The sequence below is a fragment of the Panthera leo genome, chromosome B3 (genome assembly GCF_018350215.1).
Source record: "Panthera leo isolate Ple1 chromosome B3, P.leo_Ple1_pat1.1, whole genome shotgun sequence".
Taxonomy (NCBI): Eukaryota; Metazoa; Chordata; class Mammalia; order Carnivora; family Felidae; genus Panthera; species Panthera leo.
In genome coordinates this window covers 131,029,553-131,046,068 of record NC_056684.1, presented here as the reverse complement: position 1 = coordinate 131,046,068, position 16,516 = coordinate 131,029,553, and the positions used below count along the sequence as shown (strand labels likewise).

Genomic DNA, 16,516 nt, shown 5'->3' with positions numbered 1-16,516 from the left:
GAAGCTAAGTCTGCACAGCAGTTTAAATGAAATAAACACAACATCCATTTATCACATCAAGGAGTGGGGAGAAAGTTACTGATGGAAATTATATAGAACAACAACTAAAGCTTCCCTAAGCTCTATCTTGTTGCTATCCCTGGCTCAAGTCCATTGTTGTCCTGTGAGAACTGGGCCCAGTATTTTACTGTTAGAGCAGTTGCACTTTCTAAAGAAGCGAAAAATCCCAATTTTTATGGGAAATGTCCTGGCTTTGCTGGTGATAGTTTAGGTCAGGGAGTACAAAAAGACCACCATGATAAAGTAACATCTGAGTACAGTCTTGAGGAGAGAGAATGTGAACCACAAGCTAACAGGGGTAAGAGTCTCCTAAGGAAAAAAAAAAGAAATACTCAGCCCTGCAGTAGGGGTGTGTTTGAGAGTCAGCGAGTGGCCACTGCGTCTGGAATGGATGAAATTGGGGGAAGAATGGAAGAGACAAGGGCAGAGGAGAAGCAAGGCAGGGAGGTGGGCAGGCAGAACACGTAGGTGCAGACAGGTCTAGGAAGGCCATTAATCAGGCCTTGATGGGGGTAGCACAGGAAGCCACTGGAGGGCTGTGACCACAAGAGTAGCATGAACTAACTTGGGGGTTCTAAAGCTAGAACTGCTCTGGCTGATGCTGGGGAGAGAATAGTTTATAAAGGAACAAGAGAAGAAGTGGGGGGGAAATCAGAAGACATACTGGTTTGGATGAAGTTTTGCAGCGACAATGTTACCCAGGTTACAGTGGCTTTAAATTGAAGGTGGTTTCTCTCTCACTCCTAAGTCCAGAGGTTTGAATCTAGAGGTAGATGGTAGTTTTATTTACCAAGTCCTCAGCAACTGGAAAACATTCAAACTCATTGCTCTAAGGACTCACCTGGGGCATGAATGCAGATAGAAACGACTAAACATAAGAGCGCTTCTCTGCAGGCTAAGGAGTCATCTGTGTAACAGGAAGCAGGATGAGGACAAGATAAAGTGGGAGCTACAAAGGGTATCTTCTAGCTCTCTCTTAGAAAGGGTCCCAGAAATTCCATAGACATTTTTGTTTACATCCCCTTGGCTACACCTAACTCTAAGATAGATTAGAAAATCCACATCTGGAAGACCAGGAACCCAGATAAAAATTCTACCAGTACAGAAGTGGGGGGATAGATATTGGGAGGGAATGAACAATTTTGATCATAGGCTACTGTTGCAGTAATCAAGGTGAGAGATGATGGTGATGGAGGTTGTGAGAAGGGGTTGACTTCTGGATATAGTTTGAGGTAGAGGCAAGAGGATGTGCTGTTGCACTGGATGTAGGGTGTTAGGGAAAGAGAATAGTCAAGGATGATGAAGGTTTTGACTTAAGAAACTGAAAAATGGAGTTACTTTTATTGAGCAGGCTTAAGAATAATCAGGAGTTTGATTTTTGGGAAAGTTGGTTTTAACACCCAAGTGGAGATGTCAGAAAAGCAGTTGGATGTACAAGCCTGGGGTTATAGAGAGAAGTCTGGTTTAGAAATAGAAACTTGGGATCTGTCTGTATAGATATGGTATTAAAAGCTATGAAACAACAAAATCACCTAGAGAATGAGTGTAGATAGGAAAGAGGAAACAGAAGATACTACGCCCAAGGCACTCCAAAATTTAGACACTGGGAAGATGAAGAAGTGACTAGTAAAGAAGGCAATCAATCAAGAGAGAGGGCTCCTTAGAAGCCAAGAGAGTAAGTATTTCAAAAAGCAGTAACATACCATATCAGATTCTGGTTGAATAAGATGAAGATTAATAATTGAGCATTGAGTTTGGCAACATGAAGCTTGTTGGTTATCTTGATATGAGCTGTTTCTTTGACATAGTGAGGAAGAAAGCCTGCCTGGAGTGGATTCAAGGGAGAATGAAATTAGAGAAGAGAGTAAATACAGAGTTTTTTTTTTTTTTTCCTCGTGGGACATACCTATAAAAACCATCAAATAAAGGAGATAGTAGTTGAAGGAGGGTGTGGAGTTAAGTTTTTTTGCTTTTTTAAAATGAGATTTATTGCAGTATGTTCTGTATGTTGATGGGAAAGATCCAGTGTGGAGGGAAATTCTGAAGATGCAGGAGAGAAGGGAAAGAGCTGAGGAGATGAGAGGAGATGGTGCCCAGTGCACAGATGGAGGTTTTGGCTTTAGAAAGGAGCACAGACAATTCACCCAGGAAGGAAGGCAGATTACATGGGAACAGATGCAGGTAGGCAGTCGAGGCGGTGGTGGGAACTAATGGAAATTCTCCCCTCATGGCTTCAATTTTCTTGTTGAAATAGAATTCACACTCATCAGCTGAGAATGAGGAGGAGGGTGAAGGAACTGGGGTTTGTGGAGAGAAAAGAAAATATGAAATAGCTCTGCAATAGACTGATCTGGTGAATGGACTATGGAAACGTGATAGGATTGCTGGGCAGCACTGGACTTGAGTTACGTCAGCGGTCATAAATTTAGTATGTGAGCATGGGAGGAGGTAGAGTTGGATGTCAGCAGAGTTGGGTGTAAGCAGAGAGAGAGAGAGAGGGCAGAGAGGGGTGATGGGGGAGGGAGAGGAGGGGTTAAGAGTACATTAAGAGTCATAAGGAAGAAGAGGAGACCATACAATGTAATCTGCTCATAGGATCCCTTGATGGGATGGGGTGAAGGACAGTGTAATAGAGGTCTTGTATTCAATGGATCAACCATAGCCTTCCTCTGAAAAGTTGACTAAATGTGCAAGATAGACATTGCTGCTTTTTGACACATTGTGTTGGAGTATGCTAAACTGTAATTAAAATAACCCCCCAAATTTCAGTGGCTTAGAAAACAAAAAGCCATTATGATAGCATTCAAGTTGATGTCAGCTTTCTTCCACAGTCATTAAGGACCCAAATTGATGATGCTTCTGCCAACTTCAACACATGACACCTGGGGATCATCTAAAGCCTTGCCACATCAGTCAACCAGCAGTGAAAAAAAAAAGCATAGAGGGACAGGTGTGATGGGCTTTTATGAGTCATGCTGGGAAGTGGCATATGTCATTTCAATTATATTCCATGAAAGATAACTTAGTCACTTCTCTGCAGGGGATGCTGAGAAATGAAGTCTACTAGCTGTGTGCCCAGAAAGAAGGAGAGAATGGATTTTTGCAGGCAATCACTATTTTCTTTCAAAAATTTTAATGTTTATTTTTGAGAGAGAGAGAGAGAGAGAGAGAGAGAGAGAGAGAGAATGAGCACAAGCAGAGGGGGAGGGGCAGAGAAAGAAAGACAAAGAATCCAAAGCAGGCTCTCTGCACTGTCAGCACAAAGGGGCTGGGGCTCGAAACCACGTGGGGCTCGAAACCACGAACCATGAGGTCATGACCTGAACTGAAGTTAGACACTCAACCGACTGAGCCATCCAGGTGCCCTGCAGGCAATCTCTTTTGTAGCAAGCAATCTCTGCTATTAGCCCCTATGGCCAGCATAATTCTTTGCATAAAACATCCATACTCACTACGGGAGAAAACCCACAATTTCATCTAGTTGTTGCATCTAATTCAAAGTCTAGGATCTCTAGGAGATGCTCAGACATCTCCTTCAGGTCCGTATATGATTCCTCAAGGTCCAGGACCCTTCAAACTAAAAGACAAGTTACCTATGCTCCATCTGCCCACCCACTATGTAAAGAGGACAGGATAACCTCAATAAACATTCCTAAAGCAGTCCCTGGTGCACAGCAATGATGGAATCCGGTTGAGGAGGTAATGGAAAGACCCTCAACCCCTAAAAGAAAATGTCTTCATAGACTTTGGGTTGGTCCCCTACAAGGAACTTTCTTGTCCGTTGTTCTCAGTGGCCCTGGGCTCTGCCTTCCTGGAGAATATTCTTGTCCATTTTCCTCATCTCTGTGTATGGAGTGGATATTGTAGAGTATGTTATTAAGAGTTGTGTGCCTTTGAAAACCCACTTTCTACTGGTGCATGAGAGTAATATTATAGACATAAGCTTGTGGTTTCTGAGCAATAGAATTTGCTCAAAAACTTGACAGGTTTCTGACTTATTTCCAGTCAGTTTAATGTGGTAGTAAATAAGCCTCCAATTCTTTTATAGACTTGCCCTAAAGCCCTCCTTGTCCTCATGGAATCTACATTGATGTCTGAAATAGGCTTGAGTAGCAAGGCAACATCCTTGGTAATATCTTTGCCACAGGGGTTGTGTCTTGTTTTTCTTTCCTTTTCTTTCTTTCTTTCTTTCTTTCTTTCTTTCTTTCTTTCTTTCTTTCCCCTTCTTTCTTTCTCTTCCCTTCTTTCTTTTCTTTTTTGTTTCTTTCTTTCTTTCTTTCTTTCTTTCTTTCTTTCTTTCTTTCTTTCTTTCTTTTTCTTCAAATCTTATCTTATAATATTTGAGGTCCAGAAACCGTCAGTTTTCCCAGCCCTCAGAAGCCCTGAATTTTGAAAGTCTTTTTTACCCCATTCCACTTTAGCTGGCCAACTAGTCAATTCTTGCCTGAGTTCATCTCCTTCTTGTAATACTTTGCTAAAAGTAAAAAACAGCAGCCAACAAACACTAATATTATTTCTCTTTCTAACTGCTTTCTGTTGAGCTACAGACTTAATAGACTCTTGGCTCTTGGTCTGCCTTCCAAATTATCATAGATGATAATTTTATTTATTTTTCCCCACGGATAACACAGGGCTCTAGCTTTCCAGCTTTTTTTTTTTTTTTTTGCTTTTGTTTTTTGTTTTGTTTTTTAAGGGAGAGAGAATGTGAACACGGGAGAGGGGCAGAGGGAGAAAGAGAGAATCTTAAGCACACTCCATTCTCAGCACGGAGTCTAACACGGGGCTTGATCTCATGACCCTGGGATCATGACCCGAGGCGAAATCAAGAGTCACATGCTCAACTGAGCCAGCCAGATGCCCCAGCTTTCCAGCTTTTGATATCCATTTTCTTCCTTCTGTCTGAATGTCAAGCTAATACCGTACATTTTAGGTGCTTGTTACAGCACTCACTTTTAAGTACTGATTTCTCTGTTGATTAGGGAAGATGGTAAACAAATAGACGCCTAAAATTGGGTGGCTTAAATAAAAATGTGTTCCTCTCCTACAAAGGGAGTTTAGGTCTGCAGCTTGACTGGCATAGTTTTTCAGGGATTCAGACGTGATGGTGAGTCGGCCATCTCCCTCACACGGCTGCCAAGGTTTCCTTGTGGTCGCCTTCTCAGACAGCGATGGAGATAAAATCCGTGTAGAAAAGACCAGATGAATGCGTGATTCTTTCTTCTATTAGTTTTCAAGATAATGAGTTGGTCTCCCAAATCCTTCTCCAAATATGACCTATTATTTGATAAGAATAACTATAAATGTGTAAAGTTAAATATATTTGATAGAGTAGCAGTCTATTGTAGCCAATATCTTCATTAAAACTCAAACTGTCCCATTTCTTGCCTTGGGGAGACACTTCAACTTGGTTCCTTTTAACATGACCCTTATAGGGTAACAACATGTTCCAGGATCATCTTGTATATTTCTTGACACAGTCCTGAAATAAGTCACATCTCTAAGAAGCCCTTAGTTCAAATTGTATTCTGGGCATTAAAGATGCTCAGTGCTACTGGGTTAGGTTTTTGTTTCCAGAAATTTTCAATGGCCACATCTAGGAGCAACCCACTGACATCATGTACACCCAGACTGTGATCTTGAAATGAAGGTTTCTTGAATATACATACATATATATTCTTAAGTATAAATTTGAATTATGTCAATATAAATTAATTCAATTCAAATTTAGGACAAATGAATTGTTATGTAATTTCTTCTAATTTACATCTGTCTCTTCCTTTTTCCATACTAAGAATCCCTTTTCTCTAGAACACAGGTAATGATAGAATTAGAAGAGGCCATAATTATTAATTTGTTTTATCCTACATCATACACAAAGTTTGTCCCATGATACCAATTTCAATACAACACCATCAAAGGATTGTTGAAAACAATTTTTAATTTTTTTTTTTTTTTTTTGAGAGAGAGAGAGAACAAGTGGGGAGGAGGGCAGAGGGCAGAATTGAGATGAAGGAGAGAATGCTAGAATCACCTGGGAGAACTCTGTTCAAATTATATACATTCTGACCACTCCAACCTTCTAATTCAGACATCAGAAATTTTATTTGAAGGACAAAGTTAGATGAATTATTGTTAATGTAGTATGAAAGCATATGAAGATCCAATCATATTGTTGTCTTACTACTTCTAAGAAAAGGTATACTCATTATTCTTGGGCCATGGGACAAAGGTTGCTGGACTTATAAGGGCTGAGCTCTTCACAGCCCCCAGAAAAGCCTTTGCTCTATCGTGAGATCTCTAGTAGGCCACGAGGAAGTAACAGGCAGAGGACAAGAATGTGGCAAACTTAAAATTTTTTTTTTAAGTTTATTTATTTTGAGAGAGAGAGACAGAGAGAGCAGGAGCTGAGGAGGGGCAGAGAGAGAAGGAGAGAGAGAATCCCTAAGCAGTCTCCTCACTGTCAGTACAAAGCCCAATGTGGGGCTTGAACTCACGAACTGTGAGATTATAACCTGAGCTGAAACCAAAAGATGGATGCTTAACGGACCGAGCCACCCAGGTGCCCTGAGAATGTGGCAAACTTTAAGTCAGAGACAGTTTCAACCATGTTGGAGAGGACTGAGCAGGCAGAGAGGGTGACAGCCTGGCCACCATGGAGCACACGAGCATCAAGGCTGGACACTCAAGTGAAGGGCCAGAGCTGGACAGCAATATCACGTGGAGCCTCAGGGCCTGGATCCTTCACCATTTTTCCAGCATCATATAACCTCCAGTAGGGGTGAATGAAAGAGCCCCAAGAATGACTGAAGCTTTCTCAAACTGAGCACCCCCCACCCTTATCCCCAGGCCCTCTGAGAATCACGGATGTAAAAATTCCAGAGTCTCTTTCTTAAGAAAGGATCTTTCCTAAGAAGGGCCCTTTTGGCAGGTTCTGAGTTCCAAAGTTTTCTCTAGTAACTTTGGAATGGCTTATGTTTATTAGATGCAGTTTTCCAGGTACACCTAGATTCAATCTGGAAGAGACCTCCAGCCTCATGGAACCCTCACTTCACAGATGAGACAAACTCAGGATTTGGCCAAAGTTTCATAGCAAGAGTGTCGTTTCACTAGGACTAGAATTCAGGTCGCCTGCCTCCCATCCCATTCCTACATCCATCACATGCTTTCCACTTCAGTAAAGGTAACTTGATCCAGAAGCACAATTTATTTCTAACCTCCTGCTATTAAATGTTAACTGCTTCTCGGTTTCCATTCAACTTATGAAATCACATCGTGAATGTACAATGGGAGAAATTCAGCAGGATGAATTCTTTACTTTTGGACCCCCTACTGTTCTCACATATATTACTACAACTCTCAACGGGGAATTTGAGTTTCAAGGAGACAGTGAAATAAATCCTGTGGAGTCATTACATCACGTACAGCCATTGTGGGATAAACATCCACGGAACACACAATGCCTCTGGCAGGCTAACAGCTTGTTTTGAAAGAGGCTTGTCTTTAGAAAAAGATATTGAAAGGGAAAACAACTTACTTTTGTTTTTGATTGAAAAACAAGGCAAATTTAAAATGTGTTAGTGTGTGTCCTTATTTGTGTCTGGTAATTTCTTGCAAAAACCTCAGTCATTCATATATAGATCTGTAGTGGCACATCCCAAATGACTGTCAGGGAGTTTGGGTCTCTGAGACATTTCATGAGAACACACATGGAGAGCTACAGCCTATGCCTCCCTCTTGGAGTGTCATTTTGCCCATTTGGCGTACTAAAGGCTTTGGAGGTCCTTTTATTTAGTCCATTTGCAAAACCTCTTTGGCCATGGAACCCCTGTTAATTCTTTTCATTTAATACCCTTAGAACTCAACTTCCAGATAATACTCTTTGGAAAGTGCTGGTTCATGATGACTCTCCAGGAGCTTAACACTCCAGGAGGGGCATTTTGGGTCACAATGGCTCTCTGTGGGGGTCTGATAAACGTAGCTCATGCTGTGAACCCATCACCAAGGTGACCTTTGACATCAGCAGATTCTCTTATGTATGTCACAATGCGACAGTGTCTTTCAACGTCTGTTTCCAATTCCTGCATGTTTGAATTACTCTTAATGAGTATTAGCTATTAACCATGGTTGAGACCTAGACCTCAGCAGAGAGACCCCTGACCCTCCAGCTCCTGCTTTCATGCTGACTCTGTCACCATGGCAGAAACCTTAGTATTTACTCTGTGTTAACAAGATGTCCTTCCCCCAAGCATCAGGAATTCAGTCCACGGAAGACTTGGATGCTCACAGATTACTTTATCCTTCCTTGCTTTTTATCCCTCTTCATTCTCTTCTCCAGCCCCTCAAAGGCCATCTAATTTCTCCTCGATATATGCATGCAATTTTGGAAACTACTTTGTTTTGACATTGTCCTTGGGAGGACTCCCCTTATACCCCAAGTATCAAATACGTAACGAAGTGTTTCCACCAAACTGATGGAATATTCTTCCAAGAAGAATTCTGATTACATGTTCCCATAACATCATTATTGAAACGACATATATATAAAAAGAGAGGGAAGATGCCAATAATAGTGCTTGCTCAGTGCATGCAAGTTCCTTTCTCCCTTCCTCTTTCTGTTGGTCTGGAAGTGCCACAATCAACTCTGGCTGCCCAACCATGTGAGAAGCTTTTAAGATACATCTGGGCTCAACTTTTAGAGATTCTGATTTAAATGATGGAATCCATGCATCAATTTTTAAAGCACCCCAGGCTATTCGATTGTAGACATTAAGGTAGTGTTTCACTGATTCAGAACATGGAACCGAGGAAGGTGAAAAATGCCATCACTCACCAAATTATAAGAAAACAGAAATATTGAAAGATTCCACAGGCTGCTAATGTACCTGGTCACTCACAGCTTCTATTGAACTATCTACCTGATCATCCATAGCTCTTCAAATACAGCTTTCCTACCAGATGCTCAGAAGTGCAGGACAACATAGGGATTTGTCTCAGTTTGTATCCATTGAACTTCACTCTAGTGAGAAGGGGAAAATACATCTGTAACATTGGGGCCCTTTCTTTATAGCTGTCACTAGTATGATTTTATAGTTAAAATTTTATAGCCTGGGATGAATATTCAACCAGCTTCCACGCACCCAGTGCAGGGCACTAGACCACTAGTAGTTGACTGTTAGGGCCATTCCTTATACCAAGTATTTTAACCTGGGCTTCCTTATAAGCACAGCTTAACGCAAAGGGCTGATTCCAATCCCAGAGATCAGTAGTGAAGGACATGGAGAAAACAGAAGGGATATAAGGAGAGCTAATATGAGGATTTGTTAACAAGCAGGCTGCCACTAGGTGTGACTGACTGCTCAATTCTAACCCAGTGGGAAACTGATGAGCAGTATCCCTTGGTTATCCATTTCGTACGGATGACTCACCTAGAGTCTGGAAGGGACAGGACTAGAAAACTAGGGACGAGAAAGTCTGGGAAGAGGTATACAGATTGGCCCATAGGAGTGTGCACAAAGCATGCAGATATAATTGCCCACAGAAAACACCTACTTCAAAGGGGTGTCTCAACAGCCAGAGGGAAAGGCTGACTCGTGCTGAGTAGGTCAGCCAATCTGTCTCACTGATTTGCCTCTGTGCTGGACAATGGGCCCAAGAACAGAGTGGTCATGTGGCAGAGACAGAGGCTTGTACAGGCTCCCTCTGACCTAGCTAATGCTACTCTTACATGCCTAACTTGCCAGGAGCAGAGACCAAGGAGATCAGCCAACCTTTTGGAGCAGGTGGATTATAATAGACATCTTCCATTCTTGGGTGACAGAAATGTGTCCTTTACTTGAATTGATATTTAATCTGAATATGAGTTTGCTTTATGAAGAGTTTACACATAGTTGTATTGTAACAACTATGGGCAAACAAAGGCAAGGTAAACAAGGACTCAGACTCCTCAGAGATGAAGGTCAATGTCACTTCACTAGTTCACCAACCCACACCAGTGTCCTCTTGGTCGCTCAGACAAGAATAATTTCCTAAAGCACAAATTTGATCATGTCATTCTAGCTTAAAACTTTTTAATGGCTGCTTATTGACCTTACCATAAAAGTCCAAATTATTTATCTTAACTACGACACTCTCTAAGATTTAACTTCTGCTTCTTTCCATGCTTTATCTTTTGCCACTTCCTTCTTCACGGTCAGGCTACGACAACACTGAACTACTTTCATTTCCTTAAAATGGAGCCAGGCCTTTCTATCTGCTGCCCCTTAGCCTGAAATACCCTCTACCAGTTGATTAATGCTTACTCAGCTGTTAGATCTCAGAGGAGGCAGCAAATGTTCTTGGACGTTTTCCTGGATGCTGTAAAATTGAGCTAGTATTGGTCATGCCCACTGACCCTTCTTAGCCCTTGCTGTAATACTCACTATGTGGTATTGTGTATCCCTGGATCCCCTATTAGACTATAAGCTTCCCATACTCCAAGCACCTAGCAAAAATTAGGCACTTGACAAAAATGTTGAAAGAATGAACGAATCAAGTGTTTTTCCTTTCTCTCTATTAAGTTGTTTACTATCCCTTATGATATCATTTAAAAAGATGGGTGTACTTTTCTTCCCCTCACATGCTTCTCCAAAGTATTTAAGAAGTAAATGAAATGGAATAGAACAGCATGAAATTGATTGAGAACTTTGCCAGGGGTAAATTTTATATTGCTGGGCTTAACCTCTTATAGCTATCACGTAGGATGAATAGACTAAACTGCATATATAGACTATGTGCAGTAAGTCAGAATGACAAATGCCACATGATTTCACTTATATGTGGAATTTAAAAAACACAACCGATATTAAAAAAAAAAAAGCAGAACGGATACATAAATAGAACAAACCGATAGTTGTCAGAGGGAAAAGGGTGGAGGGAATGGGAAAAATGGGTGAAAGGGAGTGGGGGGGGACACAGGCTTCCAGTTATGGAGTGAATAAGTCACAAGGACGAAAGGTACGGCACATGGAGTATAGTTAATGGTATTGTGGTAGCGTTGTATGGTGGCAGATGGCAGCTACGTTTGCCGTAAGCGTAGTATAACATATAGCCTTATTGAATCACATCCGAAACCAAGGTAACACTGTGTGTCAACTATACTTCAATAAAAGTAACTTGCAAACCATTTAGCATTCTTAGTTTTTATATTTCAAAAATCCGTTGTGATATTTTTATCACAAGAGTGGTTGCAAAACTGATCATGCTGTCTCTTGACCATTCACCTCACTGATGGCCTTGAGCTTTATGTGGTATCATAATAATTAGAATTTAGACTTCATAGTGACTCTCAGAGAACAGCAATTCAATATGGTCGGTCCCTGCTCTGCTGTTAACATGGGGTCCTCAGGAGAGAGTGGCAGTCAAGTATCTGCCCCATGTATCTGTAATGTGCACACACATGTCCCATGAAATTAGAGGGACAAAACTCCCCTGCATCTTGATTCAATGGGGATCAATCAGATTTACTGTAAGAGAGAGAAAGACAAAAAAAACCCAAAAAACCAAAAAACCCTGCTCGAACAAAACGGAAACAAATTCTATCTAGTATGGTGGTCAGAGTCACGGTTTTGGGACTCAGATATTTGAGTTGAAATCTTGTTCTGCTTTTAGCTTCTCCAAACTTCAGTCCTTTTGTGTACAATGGAGATAAAAACATCTACTTTGCACATCCTGTGGGGGGAATTAAAATATTGGATGTAGAGTCCTCAGCACATGGTCCACTTTCATTGTTCTCATGGAGGCTATCACTGATGAGTTCTCAAGAAACTGGGACAATAAGGGAATCTGATCAAAAGAGGTTCAGAAACCAGAATATTTACAAAGGGATTGGCAGGGCCGGGTGGGGCGGGGCAGTGAAGAGAAGGAGGGGGTGAGAGGCAATGAGGGAAGTGGTGGCCATTTTCTCTAAAGTAGTTTTTATCAAACCACAGCTTCCAATCTGGGGGTCAGAAATCTAGGCAACCTAGGAGCCAGCACTGCAGAAATGAGTTGTGATAAGCTCAGCTATATTATGGAAAACATTCTCAGCAAACTCCAGGAGAGACATAGCAGGAAGATCCATGGCTAATGTGCCGCTTTTACAGGACTTTCACAACTCACTGGGACACATGGGGACGTTGTGTGCATTTGCCTACTCATAAACATATAATAAGCACAGTGACTCACTTGTCAAGCAGAAAACTTGAACTTTTACAGTAAATCATCTCCTTACAGCCAGCCTGGAGTCAATGGGAGGTTAATTTATCATTAATTCATTTCAACATTCACCTGGTAAAAAATGCCACAGATGGAAAAGAGTTAAATGGGCTTTGGAACTTTTCTTGATGTAAGAATTCATAGCCATAAATAAAGCATACTAATCTATTTCTTAGGCTCACGCACGAAGGTTTAAATGATCAGTATAAAATTAGTGCTTTATTATTCACCAAACACTTTCATATCCAGTTTTTCATTTGTACTGAATAGTAAATACCATTAGATGGGTAGGGGAAATGTTATCTCCATATTAAAAATGAGGAAACTCAGCCTCCGAGAGGTTATCTGGTTTGCTCAAGGTTTCACAGAACTAGTAAATAAAGGAACAAAAACTCTAACCCCAAACCAACAAAAAGCCCCAGTGGACATCATGGGTGCTGCTGTCACGTTTGCTCACAACCCCGTGTGCCTCGATTGATTTTTATTATAGATGTTTGGCAGGCAACGTTGCAGTACAGGAATTTAGACGTGGGCCTATGTTCAGACATCTCATGGATATTTCCCTGATTTAGCCCGTGAGGAGAGTGTGACTATAACTGAGAAATGGAATACTTGTCTGTTCCTCATCCAGACATCCTTCTCCACCCAGCTTTGTGCCCCAGAGGCTGACCTCATGAGCCACAGCAACACAATTCCTCACCTCTGGCTTCCTAGCAGTTCAGTTTGTTGAATAGGGAGCTCCTGCAGAAAACTGGAAGGAGGGGAGAAGAGAAAGGTTTGGGTATCTGTCCCTTCCCCCAGCTGCTATTTGGAGCCTGTATCCTTAATAAAGGTCACAGCTTCAGGCCAGCCACACTCTGCAGACAGCCCTCTGCGCCTCCAGGTTTGGGAACCAGCCCCTGCTTTTGCCCCTTCAGCTCCAGCGGTGTCTTTGTCTCTGGCCCTTCCCGACATTACCTTTCAGGATGCACATTGTGGAAAGTATCTGTCCTTGATGCGGAGGAGTCCAATTTCTCCCCTTTCAGAAATTAAATAAACTGGGGCACCTGGGTGGCTCAGTCGGTTAAGTGTCCGACTTCAGCTCAGGTCACCATCTCACAGTTTGTGGGTTCGAGCCCCGCATCAGGCTCTGTGCTGACAGCTCAGAGCCTGGAGCCTGCTTCGGATTCTGTGTCTCCCTCTCTCTCTGCCCCTTGCCGGCTCATGTTCTCTCTCTCTCAAAAATAAAAAAATAAACATTAAAAAAATAAAAAAAAAACCCCAAATTGGATAAACCTATATCCCTTTCAATCGAGAATAATGCAAGGTGTGTGTCTGATGTCACAGGTGTATCTGGACCACACAGTCTAGAAGGAGCAGTCTCAGAAACAGACTCTCCTCCCTCCCTCTCTAGATAACCGCATTCTGACTTTCCTTTGAGAAGCCACCCTCTCTTCCTCTTTCAGTCTCCAAAATTAAGATGTGACCGCCCTACACTCCAGGAGCAGGCATGGTCTATGAGAGTTGAGAACTGTATACCTCTAACTGTAACGACTGCTTTAAAGTGAGGAACAAAGTCAGGGGAACCAGAATCATGATTTTTGCCAAAAGTATCAGGAAAGAGACTCTCTTCCCACTGGATTTTCTAAGCTGTGGAGCCTAAGTCTGGAGGTTCCAGGAACCATCTTTGACATGATATAAAATCTTCTAAAATACAAAAGGCAGAACAGGAAGATGGCAAAAAATGTGCTCCTGGCAACATGAGCTGAGCATCTGAATTCAGCCATACCTGAAATTGCCCCTGGACTTTTCTTCTCTAGACCAATAATCTTTTTTTTCCCTTCAGACGGTCTGATTTGTCACGGGCCTCCAAAAGAATCTGCAGTAGAGGAAAAACTCTTGACCTGGGAGATGTGAACCTTATTCCAATCTCTGTCGTGGAGAAGTTGTGGGATCTTTGGTAATTTATTTTACCTCGCTGGGCTCAGATTTCTTATCTATAATAGAAGAAACATGTAGTAGATGTTCTTCAAATGCCTTTCTAGAACTAAATATGGAGGAGGAGAAACAGTGGCCAATCTTCTAACTCAGGTAGAACTAGGAAGGAAGTTAAGTCTTGTTCCAGCACTTTCAGGATAGTAGAGGGGCGACCTGTTCTCGGTCCAATCAAGGCTACTGCAGAGAAAGACTATACCCAGCCCTTGTTAGCCACATTGATATTCCTAAGAGATCCCATGTCGCCCTACCCCCTTCAATTCAATCAACCAAGCACAGCACGTAATTTTCATATCTCTCTTCAAATCTAATCACATCAAATGACCAAATACATATTCAGTGCCTACTATAAGCAAGATGTGGTTATAGGTGTTGTGATTATTAGCATTCTGTCTTTATGTGTATCTTCCTTGGAAGAGACTGAATTCATTTTCATCAAATGAATGCCAGAGAAACAGATGAGCTTTGGAGAAAAGAGGAAGGACACTTTTGAAGAGTGTTTAATCCTCCTTATTATCCACCCACCCATCCTTCCAGCACCCAATGACCAGGATATTGTTTCTAGGCTCTTCACAGTAGCTCGGTTTTCTGCTGTTGTTTCCCAGTGGATGAAACTTTAGCTTAAGTAAGCTAGCCTTATGTAAAAAATGAGTGTACCAGCATAATCCTACACAATTTGCCAAACATTTGTTGAGTTGTGAGGTCACATTTTTACAGACTACATTTGCATGTGGGAAAGAAACTTATTCTCCTGCCCTGGAAACTCCATTCCCACTGATGGTGGGGGAAAAACACTTAAAATTTGTACAAGGTATTTCAGTCTGTGCTGGCTTATGCAATCTCTTAAAGACTTGTTTAGTATCTTTTGGATAAACGGTCAAATCCAACAAGACTCCTGTTGCCTTTAGGACTCCTTTTAGATATCCCACAGAATGGCACCTCCCATAAGATGGCTCTTGGGAGGAAAGGAAAGCTTACCTGTCCTCTCTGCAGAGGGGGAAGGGGGTGATGTCTACCTGCTGGTCCTGGTGCTGGCTGCTCTCTGGTCCTCTCTGGCCTTTGAGAAGGTGTCCTGCCTGTCCATCTGGCATCTTCCTGATAGTCAACATGACTCATGATCTGACCTAGTGGGGGTCTAGTGTTCCCCCTAACCTGTGTCCTCACTCTATCTGCAGATCTTCTAGATCTTAGCAGTCTGCTCCATCCTGTCCTGGGTCTAGGTTATCCACCTGCAGCTTCTGCCACAGAGATCACATTTCCCCCGTGGTGATCCATGGTAGACCCATTGGCCCTCCTCACTCTTCCGTACCCTCCCACCTCTAGGAGCATGTGAGAATGCTTAAATACCCTCCTTGCCCCTGCCCCATGAGTCTACCAATCCCCAGGTATCTTTTTTTGCATAAGCATGGTATGCCCCATGTCTATTTTCCCGTTTCTTGCTGTTTTCCCATTTTGGTGTGGGAGTTCCCTGAAGATGGTCCCCTCCCTGGTCCCCAAAAAGACTATGGAGCAGAAACCCTCTCTGTTTCTGACTTTTTTCATTGACCTCTCCAGGTGTGATGTCAGGGACATGTCCTCTCTCTTGCTCTAGCTTTCTCTACCCTATGGCTTTCTTCTAGAATCAGACGGTATATCTGCTTCATCTTTCTGTCCAGTGAGACATCACAGAGTAGTATTTTCTTTCATGAACTATGACTTTTGGACAACTCCTTCCTTTTTCCTGGGCAATAAACTGGGCTTTAATGATGGAAGGGCATTGAGAGAACATCACTTATATGGGAATGGAAAGTGTAATCACTCTAATATCTTCTAAATATGATTCCTGCTACATCTAGAATGTATAGAGCTCTATGCTCTTTTCCAGGAAGGGACCTAAGCATTGGTTTGAAGGACACACAGAGGTGAATAAAACATGGTTTCTGCTCTCAAACAGCTTTTGACCTAGTGGAGGGGATACAGGTGAACACCACTAGCTAAGGCATGGCAAAGAACCCACATGTGTCCTCACCACCATGCCATGAGACCAGAGAGGGGAAAGACTGTCTAGCTTCCTTAATCTGACAGCTTTCAGTCTAATTGCTTCTTGTCAATTCCGCTAGTTGGAGACCATAGCCAGAAACCTTTTCGGTCATGGTTTTTGAGTCTTGATGATTTCTGCCTCTTAGCAGCCACAGGTTAGGACTGAACTCGAGACTGGAAGGGACCCACAAATATACCCCTTGCCTATGGATTGTATGCCAGTTGTATCCTT

The 16,516-nt window shown here is 42.2% G+C and overlaps 1 protein-coding gene across 10 annotated transcripts in view; it reads right to left on the bottom strand.

Annotated features, from left to right (window-relative positions):
• The window catches only part of GPR65 (G protein-coupled receptor 65), a 127,051-nt gene that overhangs the window by 76,292 nt on the left and 34,243 nt on the right, over window positions 1–16,516 (bottom strand). Inside the window, exons 3-4 of one of the 10 annotated variants that reach the window (XR_006203997.1) lie at window positions 12,262–12,363; window positions 4,903–5,334 (exon numbers count right to left, since the gene is read on the bottom strand). The exons of 8 other annotated variants lie outside the window; for them this stretch is intronic. The gene's annotated coding sequence lies outside the window, so the exon portion shown is untranslated. Of the gene's footprint in view, window positions 1–4,902; window positions 5,335–8,976; window positions 9,077–12,261; window positions 12,364–16,516 lie in introns of those variants that run through there. One more of the 10 variants, XR_006203996.1, reaches the window with a different exon arrangement.